The sequence below is a fragment of the Miniopterus natalensis genome, chromosome 10 (genome assembly GCF_054644295.1).
Source record: "Miniopterus natalensis isolate mMinNat1 chromosome 10, mMinNat1.hap1, whole genome shotgun sequence".
Taxonomy (NCBI): domain Eukaryota; kingdom Metazoa; phylum Chordata; class Mammalia; order Chiroptera; family Miniopteridae; genus Miniopterus; species Miniopterus natalensis.
In genome coordinates this window covers 42,910,874-42,925,915 of record NC_142090.1, presented here as the reverse complement: position 1 = coordinate 42,925,915, position 15,042 = coordinate 42,910,874, and the positions used below count along the sequence as shown (strand labels likewise).

Here is a 15,042-nt window from a genome sequence, read left to right as displayed (position 1 = left end):
AAATGTATGTATCTGTTTGGCAGAACTTAAATTACATCCAGAACTCTAAGGAATCTGAAAAATGTTTTGCTCTGCTTTGTTTTGATTGTTGCAGTGGAGGTGAGGTGAGAGGGTTAGGGGGTAAGGCGGACTTGTTTAGCTTTCTGGCTTCCACATGTTAGAAGGAAACTGGGCTGAAATGCATGATGAGTGAAGCACATTACCTACTATGAAGACCAAAAAGAGGATATTGGGGAAAATAAAAATTAAAAATGTGATAAATCGGTAAGGAGACAAAGAAGGCATAGTCAGAATGGTGAGCACACTGCAATAAAAGCCAGTAAAAAAGGGAATTTTTAGAAGAAATGAGTAGTAAACAGCATCAGAAGCTGCTAAGAAATAAAAAGTTTAAACAGATAAAATCTAAAGAATATCTGGTAGAGTTCCCAAAAACAATATCCTCTGGTGACCTTAGCAGGAGCAATTAAAGTGAAGTGTTTAAGGAAAATGTTTGAAATGGGTTGAAAAGTGAATGGGAAGTATAGGCTGTGACTTCAAGGAGTTTAGCCTCAACTTAAATGTGAAGTAATCTCTAAGAGCCTGAGTTTCCTCATCTGATTAAATGGATTTATACACACCTTGCAGGTTTCTTATAAGTGTAACTTAATGTGGCCAGGCCCTTACCACTGCAACACAGAGCAAAAAAATTAACCTCACTTTTGCAAAAAAGGTCTCTCTAATTACCTCCTGGCTGTTGGCATTTGGAGGAGCTCAAGTCATTTACCCTGTTTTCACTTCCAACCTATTCCAAATTGAGAACAGACTCATTTCACAAAAATCCATCGCATTCCCTAGGAGGCTGTGCTACTCCTAGTCCCATCCTATGTTTGCTATCAGATGCAAAGCCTCAGACTTCAGCCAAATGATATCAAGGCTCTCCTCTGACAGTCACCGTTGGCCTCTGAAGAAACTGAAAGGGCTTGTCAAGCTGTGTACAAAAGTGGACATTACTGCTTTAAACTCAGTTCAGGATTTATTCATTGGTTTTATCCATTGCCTAAATGTCGCCTGATCTCATACTAAGAAAACAACCCTTTTTCTGTTATGGCATTGCTCTTGTCCCTTCTGGAACAACAGACTATATTTCCCGTCTGGTTTGAATCAAAATATACCACAAAAGAAACTGTGTCAGTTCTCAATGATTTCTCTTTTTGGCATTCAGAATGGAATGGAATCAGGTCTATGCACCTTCCAATTAAATTCTATTTGAGCGAAAGTGGAGGGGGCTGGGAAAGCTTCCTGTCATTCTCTAATCAGAGTTAATGTAAACAAAAGACATAGCACAGCAGCACTATTCATAATAACCAAAAAGTAAATACAACCAATGGACACTGAGTGATGAATAGCTTAAACAGGAATATTCATATGTTAGATTATTCAATCATAAAAAACATGAAGTATTGATAGATCTTAAAATGTGGATGAACCTTGAAAATATTATGCTAAGTGAAAGAAGCCAGTCACAAAGGATCACAGATTATAAGATCCAATTTATATGAATTGCCCAGGAGAGGCAAATCTATAGAGAAAGAAAGTAGATTAGTGATTTCCTAGGGAGGGACAATGGGGAAGCTGAGGGGTGGGCAGTGATTGCTAAGAAGTTTCTTTTTGTGGTGATAAAAATGTTTAAAAATTGATTGTGCTGAGGGTTGCACAACTCTATGGATATACTAAAATCTAATAAATTGTACACTTTAAATGGGCAAATCATATGGTATGTGAATTATATCTCAATAAAGATTTTTTAAATGGCCAGCTTCTTCTCAAACTAAGAGAAATGATTGAGGTTTTGAGTACAACTAAGTTCATTAGTTGGGGTCAAAAATTGAAAAAATTCCAAACTGAAAACCTAAGCTTTGAAATAGAAGGCAAAGCCATCTGTTAAAATGTTTATAGGCAGACAATAATATGTCCAATGTAAAGACTGTGGAGGTGATGCAGTTCCTTGAAATCAAGTTTCAGGGTGTGCCGTGAGAGTGGGTGGCTGAGATAAAGTGGAAAGAGACGTGGCACAGGTTTAGGAAGTCCTGAGGCCTACTATAGTTCAAAAGAATTTGCTGAGCCTTGGCCAGGTGGCTAAGTCAGTTGGAGCATTGTTCCTTACACCAAAAGGTTGGTGGCTCAATTCCAGGTCAGTGCACATACCTAGGTTGTGGGTTCCATCCCTGGGGGGCATATGGGAGGCAACCTATTCATGTCTCTCTCTCTCCCTCCAAAATTGATAAGCATATGCTTGGGTTAGAATTTTTTTTAAAGTATTTGTTGAATGGAATTAAGAATTACTCCCCCTGCTAGCACTGTATAAGACAGCATTAAGGCTTTAAAATCAATATAATCTTTAAAATCTTAGAAATTGTCATTACATTTACCCTAGGCAAATCTCATTTTTATTCTACTAAATTCAGGGATGGTTGTATGAGTTTGAATGGAGACCATATTCAAATTACCTCTCATCTATGGAGGAGAAAAAAAGAAAAAGAAAGAGAAGTTCTTTGAGTGCACAATGATTATGCTAAGAATATGAAAACTACTTAGGAGAATAAGTTTCCAGAAACTTAGAAGCAAAATAATAAATAGACAGGACAATAAATAAAATGCTAAACACCTATATCTACTGATTGAAGAAACTCACCTAAGACCCTCTTCCTTTGTAGCCCTAAGATAAGTAGAGTCAGAAGAGAGATGTCTGGGAACCCCAAAGGCTCTTCTCCCTTGCCTGACCCCTGATCCAGGGCACCTTTTCAGGTCCCAGCTGATCTTCAGATCCCTGGAACCAGCCTGTTTTCTTTCCATGAGGGCACCACTCTCTAGAAGTGCGTCACTATACTCACCCCTCTCAAAATAAGGTTTGGAGTTGACATGATATCCACACTTCCCTTGCCCCTAAACCAGTCTCCCTCTACTAACGCAAACAAACAATAAAAATAAAAAGTCCAAATCAAAAAATAGAACCAGCCCAGCTGGCGTGAGCATCAACCTATGATCCAGGAGATCAAGGTTCAATTTCTAGTCAGGGCAAATGCCCTGGTTTCAGTATTGATCCCCAGTAGGGGGACGGCTGGAGGCAGCCAATCAGTGACTCTCTCATCATTGATGTTTCTATCTCTCTCTCCTTCTCCCTTCCTCTCTCTGAAACTAATAAAAGATATATTTTTATATAAAAAAATTTTTTTAAGAAATAGAATCAGTCAAGTTATATTAAGCACAATGGAATTTAATAAAGGGAATTGAGTGTTTTAAAGCTAACTGGAATGGCTGGAGGAGCAGGTTCTAGACTGGGCTTCCAGAAATAACTTCCAGAATAATGCAGAACTGACTATGCAGGCAAGCTATTATAACAAATTGGTGTGTAGCTTTTTCTTTATGCTGTTTCTTTCAAACTTTGGGTTCATTTTTATAGTAATTTTGTAAAATGCAATGTGTGGACCTTGTTTGGATACAGACATTAATAAAACAATTGTTCAGAGTTTGAGATCATCGGGGAAAGTTGAACACAGACCATTAGATGATATCAAGACATTGTTCATTTGTTCAGTAAAATAATATTACTGTTAAGTTATACATTTTCAAAGTCCTAATTTGTTAGTGATATATACTGAAAATTTTATGAAAAAAACACTATATTGTATGCATTTCCCTAAAATACTTCAAAGGAAAAAGAAGTTAGGAGTAGAGAGAAAAAGAGAGACAAAGAGAGGAATAAATAACAAGAATGTCAAAAAGTTGGTAATTTTTGAAGCTGATTTATGCATGGGGAATAGAAGGGTCATTCTACTGTTTAAAATATTTGAAGCTGAGGAGTTGCCTCAGCAGAGTTTTCTGACCCTTTTGATTCTTAGTCATCTCATAGGTCCTCTGTCTCCAAGGCTGATTTGCTGTGGGGTTTTATTTGTTCTCTAGCTTTCACTTTTCTCCTAGCAGAACCACAGAAATATATTTCCCCTTCTATAATAGCACACTTTCATTTTACAAAAATGTACAGTTCTGGGGCTAATGGAGTGCTCATTGTGGGGAAGGGGGGTAATTGTAGTCAGAACTGTTATGGAAGATAAAAACCTAAGCAAAGGTCTGCAGGATACAGTGATTTTACTAAAAAGGATAGCCCATTCTCAAATTGTTCCCCTCATAGGCAAAATCTGTTGTAGATAACCTGCTTCATCCTAGGCTAGGGTTCTAAATTTCATTTGTGCTGTATTATTTTGTTCTTGTTTTTATCTTTACTTTGTAGCTATTCTTGGTTTAATAAATTGTGGTTTTTCAGCTCAAAAAATAAAATAAAATATTTGAAATGTCTAAAAGATTTTCCTCTGTATTTATGGGTTATCCCTTTTATTGTTCTGCATGTTATTTATGTTTTCTTCATTTTTTCTAGAGTAATCTTCCAAAGATATGTTTTTGTTGTTATGATTTTAGAGAACAAATTTTTAAATTTGTTTACTAATTATTCTACTTTAAAAAAGTAACTTTAGATTTTATCTAAAAAGAATTCATTCTATATTTTTCAAGTTAATTTTATTGTTCTTTGTACAGCTTCTTGAATTGAATGGTTAGTTTATTTATTTTCTTTTCCTGGTTACAAATTAAAGCATTTAAGCTATGAATTTTTCTTTCAGTACAGTTTTGGTGTATCCCATAAGCATTGATAGGGACTATTATTTTTGTGTGAAAGGATATTGTGCATATGGTGGAATCATGTTCAATGTTTATTTTACTGTGCTTCTGATGTGCCTTCTTAAACTGCAGAATCTGAAAGGCTAAACACTACATTTCCCAGATTCCCTAACAGATAGAGGATTGAAGGTGGTTTAGATTTGGTCAATCAGATGTATCTGTACAAGTTTTGGAAAGCAGAAGAAGGGCAGAAGCAAACTCACACTACTTCTGAAGGCAGGTACAGTTCTAAGTAATTAATTTATCTGCAGCTGAATAAGCGGAGGTCCCAGTGTCAGTCATTAGTTTTATGGATGTCATAAGGCAGGCACAGGACATCATTTTACTGGTGCAGATTAGAGCAGAGGCTCTGTGGTTCTGGAGCCTGCAGCAGTAATGACGGTTTCCTGTTTATGGTAGCGTCCTTATCAGGACAGCAGTTTTCTGTAGCAGTGGCTTTCTGATGTGGAAGACACAGCAGCTGCTTTGGTAACACCATTGGAAGTGTGGTTTTCAGAGTCATTTCTGAAAGCTCAAACTAGCATCTGGTCTTCAGCATATTCTCAACATTTGTACAAGGCATTTAATTTCCTATCATAATCTTCCTAAACTGGCCATAGTGAATTCTGTTCTTTGTAAGTAAACCTTGAGTAATATAATGAAATTAGCAGTGTGGTTCTATACTATTCACAATAAAGTGTTGGTTACATTTGACAGACCCAAAATAGCAGTGGCTTTAAAAAGTTAGAACTATTTTTCTCTATAATATAAATGTCTGGGCCATTATGGGATTCCACTCTGGAAAGCTAGGCCCTTTCTATCTTTTTGCTCTGATATCTCTAGGCTTTTACAAGTGTCCACATGGTCTAAAATAGCTCACCACTGTGTCTGTATTCCATCCAGAGGGCAGAGAAAGAAGGACATTCACTTGGCATAGTTGGCAGGATTCCAAGGAAGTCCAAGCAGGACCACCCTGCAAAGCTAGGTATGAGCAAGGACCCATTGCATCCCATCAGCTCCCCACCTTGCTTTTAGTGAATTTGGGTGAGTTTTCTGTCAGCATCCTGGATCTCCCTGCTTTAGGTAGCAAATCCTGACTTCATCTGAGCTGTTCTTAGAAAATTCTTGAAGTGGATAAACTTTGAGATAACCCAGGGAAAGGAGAAAAATGGATGGCTGCTTTTATAATTTTTTTAATTGATTTTAGAGAGAGAAACATCGATTTGTTGCATGCACTCATTGGTTGATTCTTGTATGTGCCCTGAACAGGGAAAAACCCACAAGCTTGGCAACCTTGGCAACCTTGGTGTATCAGGATGATGCTCTAGCCAACTGAGCTATTTGACCAGGGCCTGGGAGGCTATTTTTAATTTTGGCTCTTTATTGGATTGCTTGCTGAGAGTCTGAGCAAAATCTTTGCTGGTTAAATGAGAGACTGAACTCTTCTTAGCTCCAAAAGAGAAAGGACACTTGCTTCCTATGGATAAAAAAGGGACTCTGTAACAAATCTAATCAAAAGTAACTCATAAGGTGATCTGATTATAAATTCTTAACTGGAAAGTCATGGTGGGTAGTCATATCTCAGGCATATAATGACTTTAGTAAAAGGTTTGCCTTTGCCTTAAACAAGCCCTGCCCATTGTTTCTGTGCATCTAGGTTAACATATTTTTGAAATTCCTCTTTTTCAGTCCCTATGAAGCTTAATCACCCTCATAAGAGCACAAAATGTTGTAAACTATCCTATAATCCAATCCTCATTTTGCTTTCTCTCATCTTAATGTAATCTTTCTTGTTTTCCTTTCTTAGTTCTAAATGTATAAAAGAAACTGTAAAACTGTAATTCTCTGGAACACTTAGAATCTTGCTTCCTGGCATATGTTGTCAATTTCACTTGAATAAACTCTCTACAGATTTAGATAATTCTTACATCAACATCCCACATTCTGAATAGCCAATTGGACAATGATAATTCTTGCAAATCTCTGCATCCAGAGATGAGCACCACAAGGTATCCAGTGTAGTAATGCAACCAATCCCAGAGAAGCCAGTGGAAGCCCCAGGGAGAGTTCTTTGTGAAGGGCAGGGTGCCCTGGAATAGGTTCACCCTGAGAGAGGGACCTCTGCCTTGGAAAGTGTTGCAGTTCCAGTGGCATCCAGAAGGCTCTTACTGGCCCTTGTTCAGGTATTCTTAGGTTACTAAGATTCTTTGTTGGGAGTGGCTTAAATATATTTTTATTGATTTCAGAGAGAAGAAGGGAGAGGGAGAGAGAGAGAGAAATATCAATGATGAGAGAGTCATTAATTGGTTGCCTCCTGCACACCTCGGTACTTGGGATTGAACCCGCAACCTGGGCATGTGACCTGACTGAGAATCGAACCACAATCTCCTGGATCATAGGTTGATGCTCAATCACTAAGCCATGCCGTCCAGGCTCTTTGTGGGGTTGCCTGAGAAAAAATTTTCTCTGGGGCATGAAGTGGTCCTACAGGGATATTCACTACATTTATATTCACTGCTCCTCTGAAGACTTGCATGTAAAAGCTGGTTTTCCATAGAAGTTTGTTCTGACTCTATAGATATAAAAAAAATAAAGCTAAAATTAAAGTGGGAAATTTTGCTTCCAGGGCTGACAAACCCATGACAGTCAGCCTCCCATGATTCAGGAAGATGGCTGAAATAATGATGTTTTTGATACTTCTAAATTAGTATTTTGTTGGTACAATTAGAAAAAGACCACTATAAAATTAGGCAGAATTAATAAAAAACATTTTAATTGGTCTTTCCAGGCTTCAACAAGAGAATTTAGATATATGGATCAACCTATGATTTCATTTAGGTGTCAACCAATTCTTTGAGGTATTAAAAATGGCTGTCCTTATTTAAAAGGTGCATTTTGAACTTGACTTGTCAAAGACATATAAATTGTAAATGCCGTCAAAACAAAATTTGGATCCAACTGTTCTTTTATACACTAGTGAGTTTTCCTCATGGCTAAAAGGTCTCTGGGCACCTCTCCCTCCAGGAAACATAACCACATCTTTCTTCCCTCTCAAGCATGCATCTCCTAAACACTAAGGGCCCCCACAAGACTTAAAACCAGGGGAACAATGGGCAGTGGCAGCTCATTCTGGGCTAACCCCCTTGAACCTGTCTCCAAGGCCCCTTTTCTCTGACTTTTCAGTGAGCCAAAGCAGCCCTGCCTAGTCTCTCTCCTGTTGCTTCTTCTATTCCAAGCCCTTCCTTGTTTCACTGTTCCCAGCTTTAATAAAATAAAATAAAAATTGAATATAAAAAATAAAAATTAAAAATAAAAGTTCTCTGTGTTTATGTATGTCTAAATATGGGGGTAGACAAAAGTAAGTTTACAGTTGTAATAGAATAATTAATAAATAATAATACAAGAATAAGCTGTGTTTTGTATACTCACAACTGTAAACTTACTTTTGTACACCCTTGTATGTTGTAATTGTAATTTTCTACTTCTTAATGGTATTGTTAAAATAATTTAAAGGTAGGTGGTTATAAGGATTGAATATTCTAAAATTCTCAGAAATATAGGAACTAACCCAAATGTTTTTCAAGTTCACATAATCTAAAATTAATTTTTAGTAAATAAAAGTTAAAGTTTGTTTTTTTCAGTAGAACAGGCATGTCATTTGAGTTATTGATATTAAAATCATATTATATTTTACCCAGATTTTACAAAAATAAGTCCATGTTAATAATTGACTTTGATGTTTATGAAACATGCTTCTCAAGGTTATAAACTGTCTTCATAATGAGTCTGACAAGCTAGAGAATGCTAATTGCTTACTTCTTCATTTTCACTACAAATTGAGGTTTTTAAGGAATAACTTTGCAGTGTCCCAGAAGGGCTCTGGAACACCTCAAAAGATTTTTTTTTTATGTTAAATTGAATGGAAAGCATTGTAAAATAAGTGATGAAAAAAACTTTGAGGGTATATTGTGTGGGTAAGCAATGGTTGTAAATTAAACAAATAGGATTATGGGAAACCCAAGACATCCACTTGGTTCACCCAGGCTCCCTGGCAAACCCATTTTTTTGGTTTTTGAATTCGTTTTTGCATCACAGTGCATTTAAACTGAACTTAAATAAGATGAAAGAATTTATGACATTATTGAAAGGAGACATCTTACAATATTGCCAAGGTTTGATAAAGACACTTCAAGAAAATGCCAAATCCATAATGGCTTCCTTTCACAGCAATCTCCCAGGAGACAAAGACTTTAGAGATCAGAGATTGTTACTGAAGATTCTGTTTATTGGAAAGGACATCAAATAAAAAACACTTTCCATTCTTGTTTGAAGGGACCTTATTAGGCACCTAACCACAATGAACATTTACCACTGTCTCTGACACTTGCCTCTGCCTACTAAGGGTATCACAGTCTCCTTGAGGACAAAAAGGACATCAACAAGGCCTGAATACCTATGGATTGATGTTGAACTCAGAAACTATTTTGTTTGATTATCTTTACTTGTCTGCTAATGATATTAGTCATAACAAAGTTATGCTTGTTCTTTGGGTTTTTCTGTATAGTCCACTTTTAATGATTACTGAAGATGTTAATACTCTTTTTATGGCTTATGTAAATGTTATACTAAATGCAAAATACAGAAAAATGGGGCAGAAGGCAAAACTCAGATAATTATAGTTTATAAAATAGAAATGATGCAGAGTGTTTTCCAAAATGAAGACCATACTACTTGACTGCCTTTCATTTACCAGCCCTTACACTTTGGAAAAATTTGGCTTCAGTTCACATCCCATGGTTACAGTATTGCACCATCCCCTGTGTTCCACCATTTCAACAAGACGACATTGATTCTGAGACATTCTAGGAATAAGCCTTCCCAGCACTGTGAGACTACACTATCCACCCAAAAAGGTTGGATAGGCAACAAAGTGAAAATAGATAAATTGTACTACATCAAAAGTTAAAACTTCTGTATACCAAAGGACACAAGGCAATCTTCAGAATAAGGCAAAATATCTACAAAACATATATCTGATAAAGGGTTAATATCTAGAGTATATAAAGAACTCATAAAACTCAAAACAAAGGAAAAAATCCCAAATAACCCAATTAAAAAATTGAAAAGGACTTGCCAGGCCAGTGTGGCTCAAGTTGGTTGAGCATCAGAAGGTTCCCAGATTCAATTACAGTTCAGGGTACATGCCCAGGTTACAGACTCCATCCCCAGTAGAGGGTGTGCAGGAGGCAGCCAATTGATGTTTTTCTCATCAATGTTTTTATTTCTGTCCCCTTCTCACTTCCTCTCTCTGAAATCAAAAAGAACATATTTTTTTTAAATTTATCTTTATTGTTGAAAGTATTACAAGCATCTGCTTTTTCCCCAATTGATCCCCTCCACCATGCACCCCTCCCCCCAGGCCTTCACCACACTATTGTCTGCATTCATGGGTTATGCCTATATGCACACAAGTTCTTAGGTTAATCTCTCCCCAGCCACCCATCTACCACTGCCTTCCCTTTGAGATTCCTCAGTCTGTTCCATGAGCTATGTCTCTGGATCTATTTTGTTCATTGGTTTATTTTGTTCATTAGATTCCACATATGAGTAAGATCATGTGATACTTGTCTTCTCTGACTGGCTTATTTCGATAAGCATAATGCTCTCCAGATCCTACCATGCTGTCTCATAGGGTAAGGGAACCTTCTTTTTTACAGCAGCATTGTATTCTATGGTATAAATGTCCAAGGAGATACTTGATATGATTTCAATCTTCTGGAACTTACAGACTTTTTTTGTGCCCTAACAAGTTTGGAGACATTCATATTCTGCAGCATGGGAGTGAAATGTTTTGTAAATGTCAATAAAATCCATCCGACCTAGTGTGTCATTTAGAATCACTGTTTCCTTGTTGATGTTTTTTGTCTGGAAGATCTACACACTAAAGTCAGTGGAGTATTAAATTCTCCTACTATGACTGTATTGCTGTCGATCACTCCTTTAAAGGCCTCCAGAAATTCTGTTGTTTTTATTTTCAGCCTCTCTGAGTCTTTTGTTCCGAGGTGGGTCTGTTGTAGACAGCATATATTTGGGTCTTTTTTCTTACCCATTCAGCTACTTTATGTCTTTTGATTGGAACATTTAATCAATTTATATTTAAGGTTATTATTGACAGGTACTTATCTATTGCATTTTATTATTTCTTTTTTTAATTTATCTTTATTGTTGAAAGTATTACAGATATCCCCACATTTTTTCCCCATTTATCCTCTCCACCCCATATCTGCCTGCCCTCCCAGCCCCAGGCCTAAACCACACTATTGTCTGCATCCATAGGTTATGTATATATGTATAAAAGTTTTTTGATTAATCTCTCCCCACACCCCACACCCCTGCCTTCCCACTGAGATTCATCAGTCTGTTCCATGCTTCTATGTCTCTGGATCTATTTTGTTCTTCAGTCTATTTTGTTTATTACATTCCACATATGAGTAAGAACATGTAAAACTGAATCACCAAGAATCAGAAAATGTGAATAGGCTAATAACAACTGATGAAATCGAACCAGCAATAAAAAAACTACCAGCAAGCAAAAGTCCTGGTCCAGCTGGTCTCACAGGGGAGCTTTCTAATTCTTTAAGTTGTAGAGTTAGATAGTTTACTAAAAATGTTTCTTGCTTTTGTAAGTACACCTGTAATGCTATGACATTCCCTCTAAGTACTGTTTTTCCTGTGTCCCATAGATTTTGAGTCGTGTGTTCATTATCATTTGTTTCCAGGAAGTTTTTCATTTCTTTCTTGATCTTATTGGTAACCCATTCATTGTTTAATAACATGCTATTTAGCCTCCATATGTGTGAATGTTTTTGAGTGTTTTTACTGTAGTTGATTTCTAATTTCATGCCATTGTATTCTGAGATGCTTGATATGATTTCAGTCTTCTTGAATGTGTAGAGACTTTTTTTGTGTCCTAACTGTATTGCTATTGATCTCTCCCTTAAAGTCCTTAAGGTTATTACTGATAGCTCCTTATTTATTGTCATTTAAATTCTTTATGCCTATGTTTCTCCCTCTATTTCTTCATATTATTACAGGAGTCCCATTAACGTTTCTTGCAATGCTTCTATTTCTACTTCTAGTTACAGCAGGCCTTTAACATTTCCCACAATGCTGACTCAGTGGTGATAAATTTCTTTAGCCTTATTTTTGTCTGGGAAGCTCTTTATTGTACCATCTATTTTAGATGATAGCCTTGCTGAATAGAGTAGTCTTGGTTTCAGATCCTTGTTTTGCATTACCTTGAATACTTCATATTATTCTCTTCTGGCCTGTAGAATTTCTGATAAGTGAGCTGGCAACCTTATGGGAGCTCCTTTGTAGGTAACAGATTGCTTTTCTCTTGTTGCCTTTAGGAGTCTCTGTTTGACTTGAATTTTTGGCATTTTAATTAAAATGTACCTGGGCACGGGCCTCTTTGGATTCTTCTTGCTTGGGACTCTCTGTGCCTCCTGAATTTGTGTGACTTTTTCTTTCACCAAGTTAGGAAATTTTTCAGCCATTATTTCCTCCAACAGGTTCTCTAACCCTTGCTTACTTTCTAGCTCTTCTGGCACTCCTGTATGTGAATATTGTTACATTTTATGTTCCCACAGCTCTTAAACTGTCCTCCTTCTTTTTAATTGTTTATTCTTTTTGATTCTCTAATTTAGTGATTTTTTTCCTACTCTGTCTTCTAATTTCCTGATCTGATCCTCAGCTTCCACTAATCTGTTTATTCCTTCCAATGTATTTTTTCATTTCTACTATGTAATTTTTAATTTCTTTCATAGTTTCCATTTCCTTTCTCATGCTCTTGAGCATCCTTATGATCAATATTCTGAACTCTATATTTGATAGATTACTTATCTCCATTTCATTTTGCTCTTCTTCTGGAAAATTCTTTTGTTCTTTCACTTGGGGCTTGTTTTTTGGCCTCCCCATTTTGACTGCCTGTTTGGATTTGTTCCTATGTAGATCTGCTAGGACTCTCAGTCTTTTGGATGGTCTCTGGTGGAGGCCAATGTCACACTGTTTGTGACTGGCCTTGAGTATACCCTATTTGTTGTTTTCCATACTCCACAACTTGTCTTCTCTCTGCTGGGGTTGGGTGTGTTTGGACAGAACCAAGGTGAGCACCAAGTTCTGTTTTTCCAAGCCCTGTGTCCAGAAGCCAATCAGGCAAAGACTTAAAGCAACCACAGGCTGATTGTTATTCAGTCTCTTAATGAGCCTCAGGCTGTAGAAACTCCCCAGGTTAGGGTGAGAGGTTTTCCAACAGGGTGGGGCAAAAGCTGCTTGGATAGTAAATGTCTGCCTGAGAATGATGTCCTCTGCCATACTGGGGAATGACTCAGCACAGGAATTCAGGTGGCTGCCATCTGAGCTCTACCCCAGCACCAGGATCGCTAGATTCTCCTTACCCAGATCTAGTCCACTCTGCCGTCCCTCTGCTGCTGGAGCCCAGGGTGAGTGGATGCACATGAAACTTTGTGCATTGGCCCTTTAAGAGGATTCCTGCATTTCCAGCCATCTCTCCCTGGAAAACAGAAACCCTGCTACTGTTCACAGCCATATGTTATATGGGCACCTTTCTCAGTTCTGGTGCTCTGGGCTGGAAAGTCCAGCTTGGGGTTTTGGCCCCAAAGTTATCAGTGGGAGCCCTCCACAGCTGAGATATCCCTCAGGAACTTCAGCTGCTGCCTGTGGGAGCCCAGCCAGCCCTCTCGTGCCTCCACACATTCTACCACTCTCAATGCAGTCACCACTTTTAGTCCTGATTATGAGGGTGCTCTCCAGCTAGTATTCAGCTGCAGTTGATAGACGTTGGTTCTTCTATATTTTAGCTGTAATTCCAGTTTGATTCTGGGAGAGTGTCAGTGTAGCTTCCATTCAATCGGCTGCCATCTTGGACTCTTCAAGAACATTTTTTTTTTAATTGGCAAAAGACAAATATGTGAAAATACCTGCAAATAATATATCTGATAAAGGGTTAATATCTAGATCATATAAAGAACTCCTACAACTCAAAACAAACCAAAAAAAATCCCAAATAACTCAATTAAAAAGGGGGCAAAGGAACCTGCCAACAAGCAACATGGCTTCTCCTTCTCAGCTCAAGGATAAGGGTTTCCCCTCAACCTCACCCAACTCGGAGCAAGGTGGGCACCTACCATATAGCTTACTTTGCCTTTTAGTAAGCATGGAAAACTTAGACTGCATAAATGGTATGTCTCATTGTCAGACAAAGAAGAAATCGATCACAAGAGAATTTTTTAAAATCATTTTAGCCTGGAAACCTAAAATGTGTAGTTTTCTCAAGTGGTGAGATCTGAAGATTGTTTATAAAATATATACTAATCTGGCCCAGCTGGGCGTGGCTCAGCAGTTGAGCATCGACCTAGGATCCAGGTGATCAGGGTTCGATTCCCGGTCAGGGCACATGCCCAGGTTGTGAGCTCGATCAATGACTCTCTCATCACTGATGTTTCTCTCTCTCTCTCTCTCTCTCTCTCCTTTCTTGTCTCTGAAATCAATAAAGATATATTTATATATATATATATATATATATATATATATATATATATATATATATACTAATCTGTATTTTTGCTGGGCTATTGAGGATCAGGACAATGAGCTAATTATGCTGAAAATAATTCATCATTACATGGAACTACTTGCCAAGTATTATGGCAGTGTGTGTGAACTTGATATCATCTTTAATTTTGAGAAAGCTTATTTTATTTTGGATGAATTTCTTTTGGGAGGGGAAGTTCAGGAAACATCCAAGAAAAATGTTCTTAAAGCAACTGAACAGGCCAATCTGCTGCAGGAGAAAACAAAATGAATGTTTATTACAGGGAGGGTTTCATGGGCTTTTCAGGAGTTTCTTGGAGTCCCTAGAAATCCATCTCCAGACACTCTACGCCATGTCATGAATACTTGAATACCCCAGTGTACTAAATGACTACTCAACATGTATGCAGATTCTCACGGAAAAAATAGAGAGCTGATATACTTATGAAAGAAGATATTCTCAGCTTGGTAATCATCTTATAATAATAGAATGTTTCAGATTCAACACATTTACAATTGTAATTTTGTTCCTGTTCTACTTCCTCTTTTCTGATTTATTTTCATTTTATATGTGATTTTGATATAGTTTATTCCTGCTTGGAGCTTGTTTAATTTCTTCTTGAAAAAATATGACCTATGAATGTTTTAGTAATATTTCATCTTAAACACATCCATGTCATTTGTGAACCATTTGTAATTAATTTTGTAAGAGGAAACCCTAGCAATCATTACAATGTT

At 37.3% G+C, this 15,042-nt stretch overlaps 1 pseudogene; it reads left to right on the top strand.

The window, feature by feature from the left end:
• The window catches only part of LOC107530829 (uncharacterized), a 54,507-nt pseudogene extending 39,812 nt beyond the window's left edge, over positions 1–14,695 (top strand).
• The last annotated feature ends 347 nt before the right edge of the window (positions 14,696–15,042 follow it).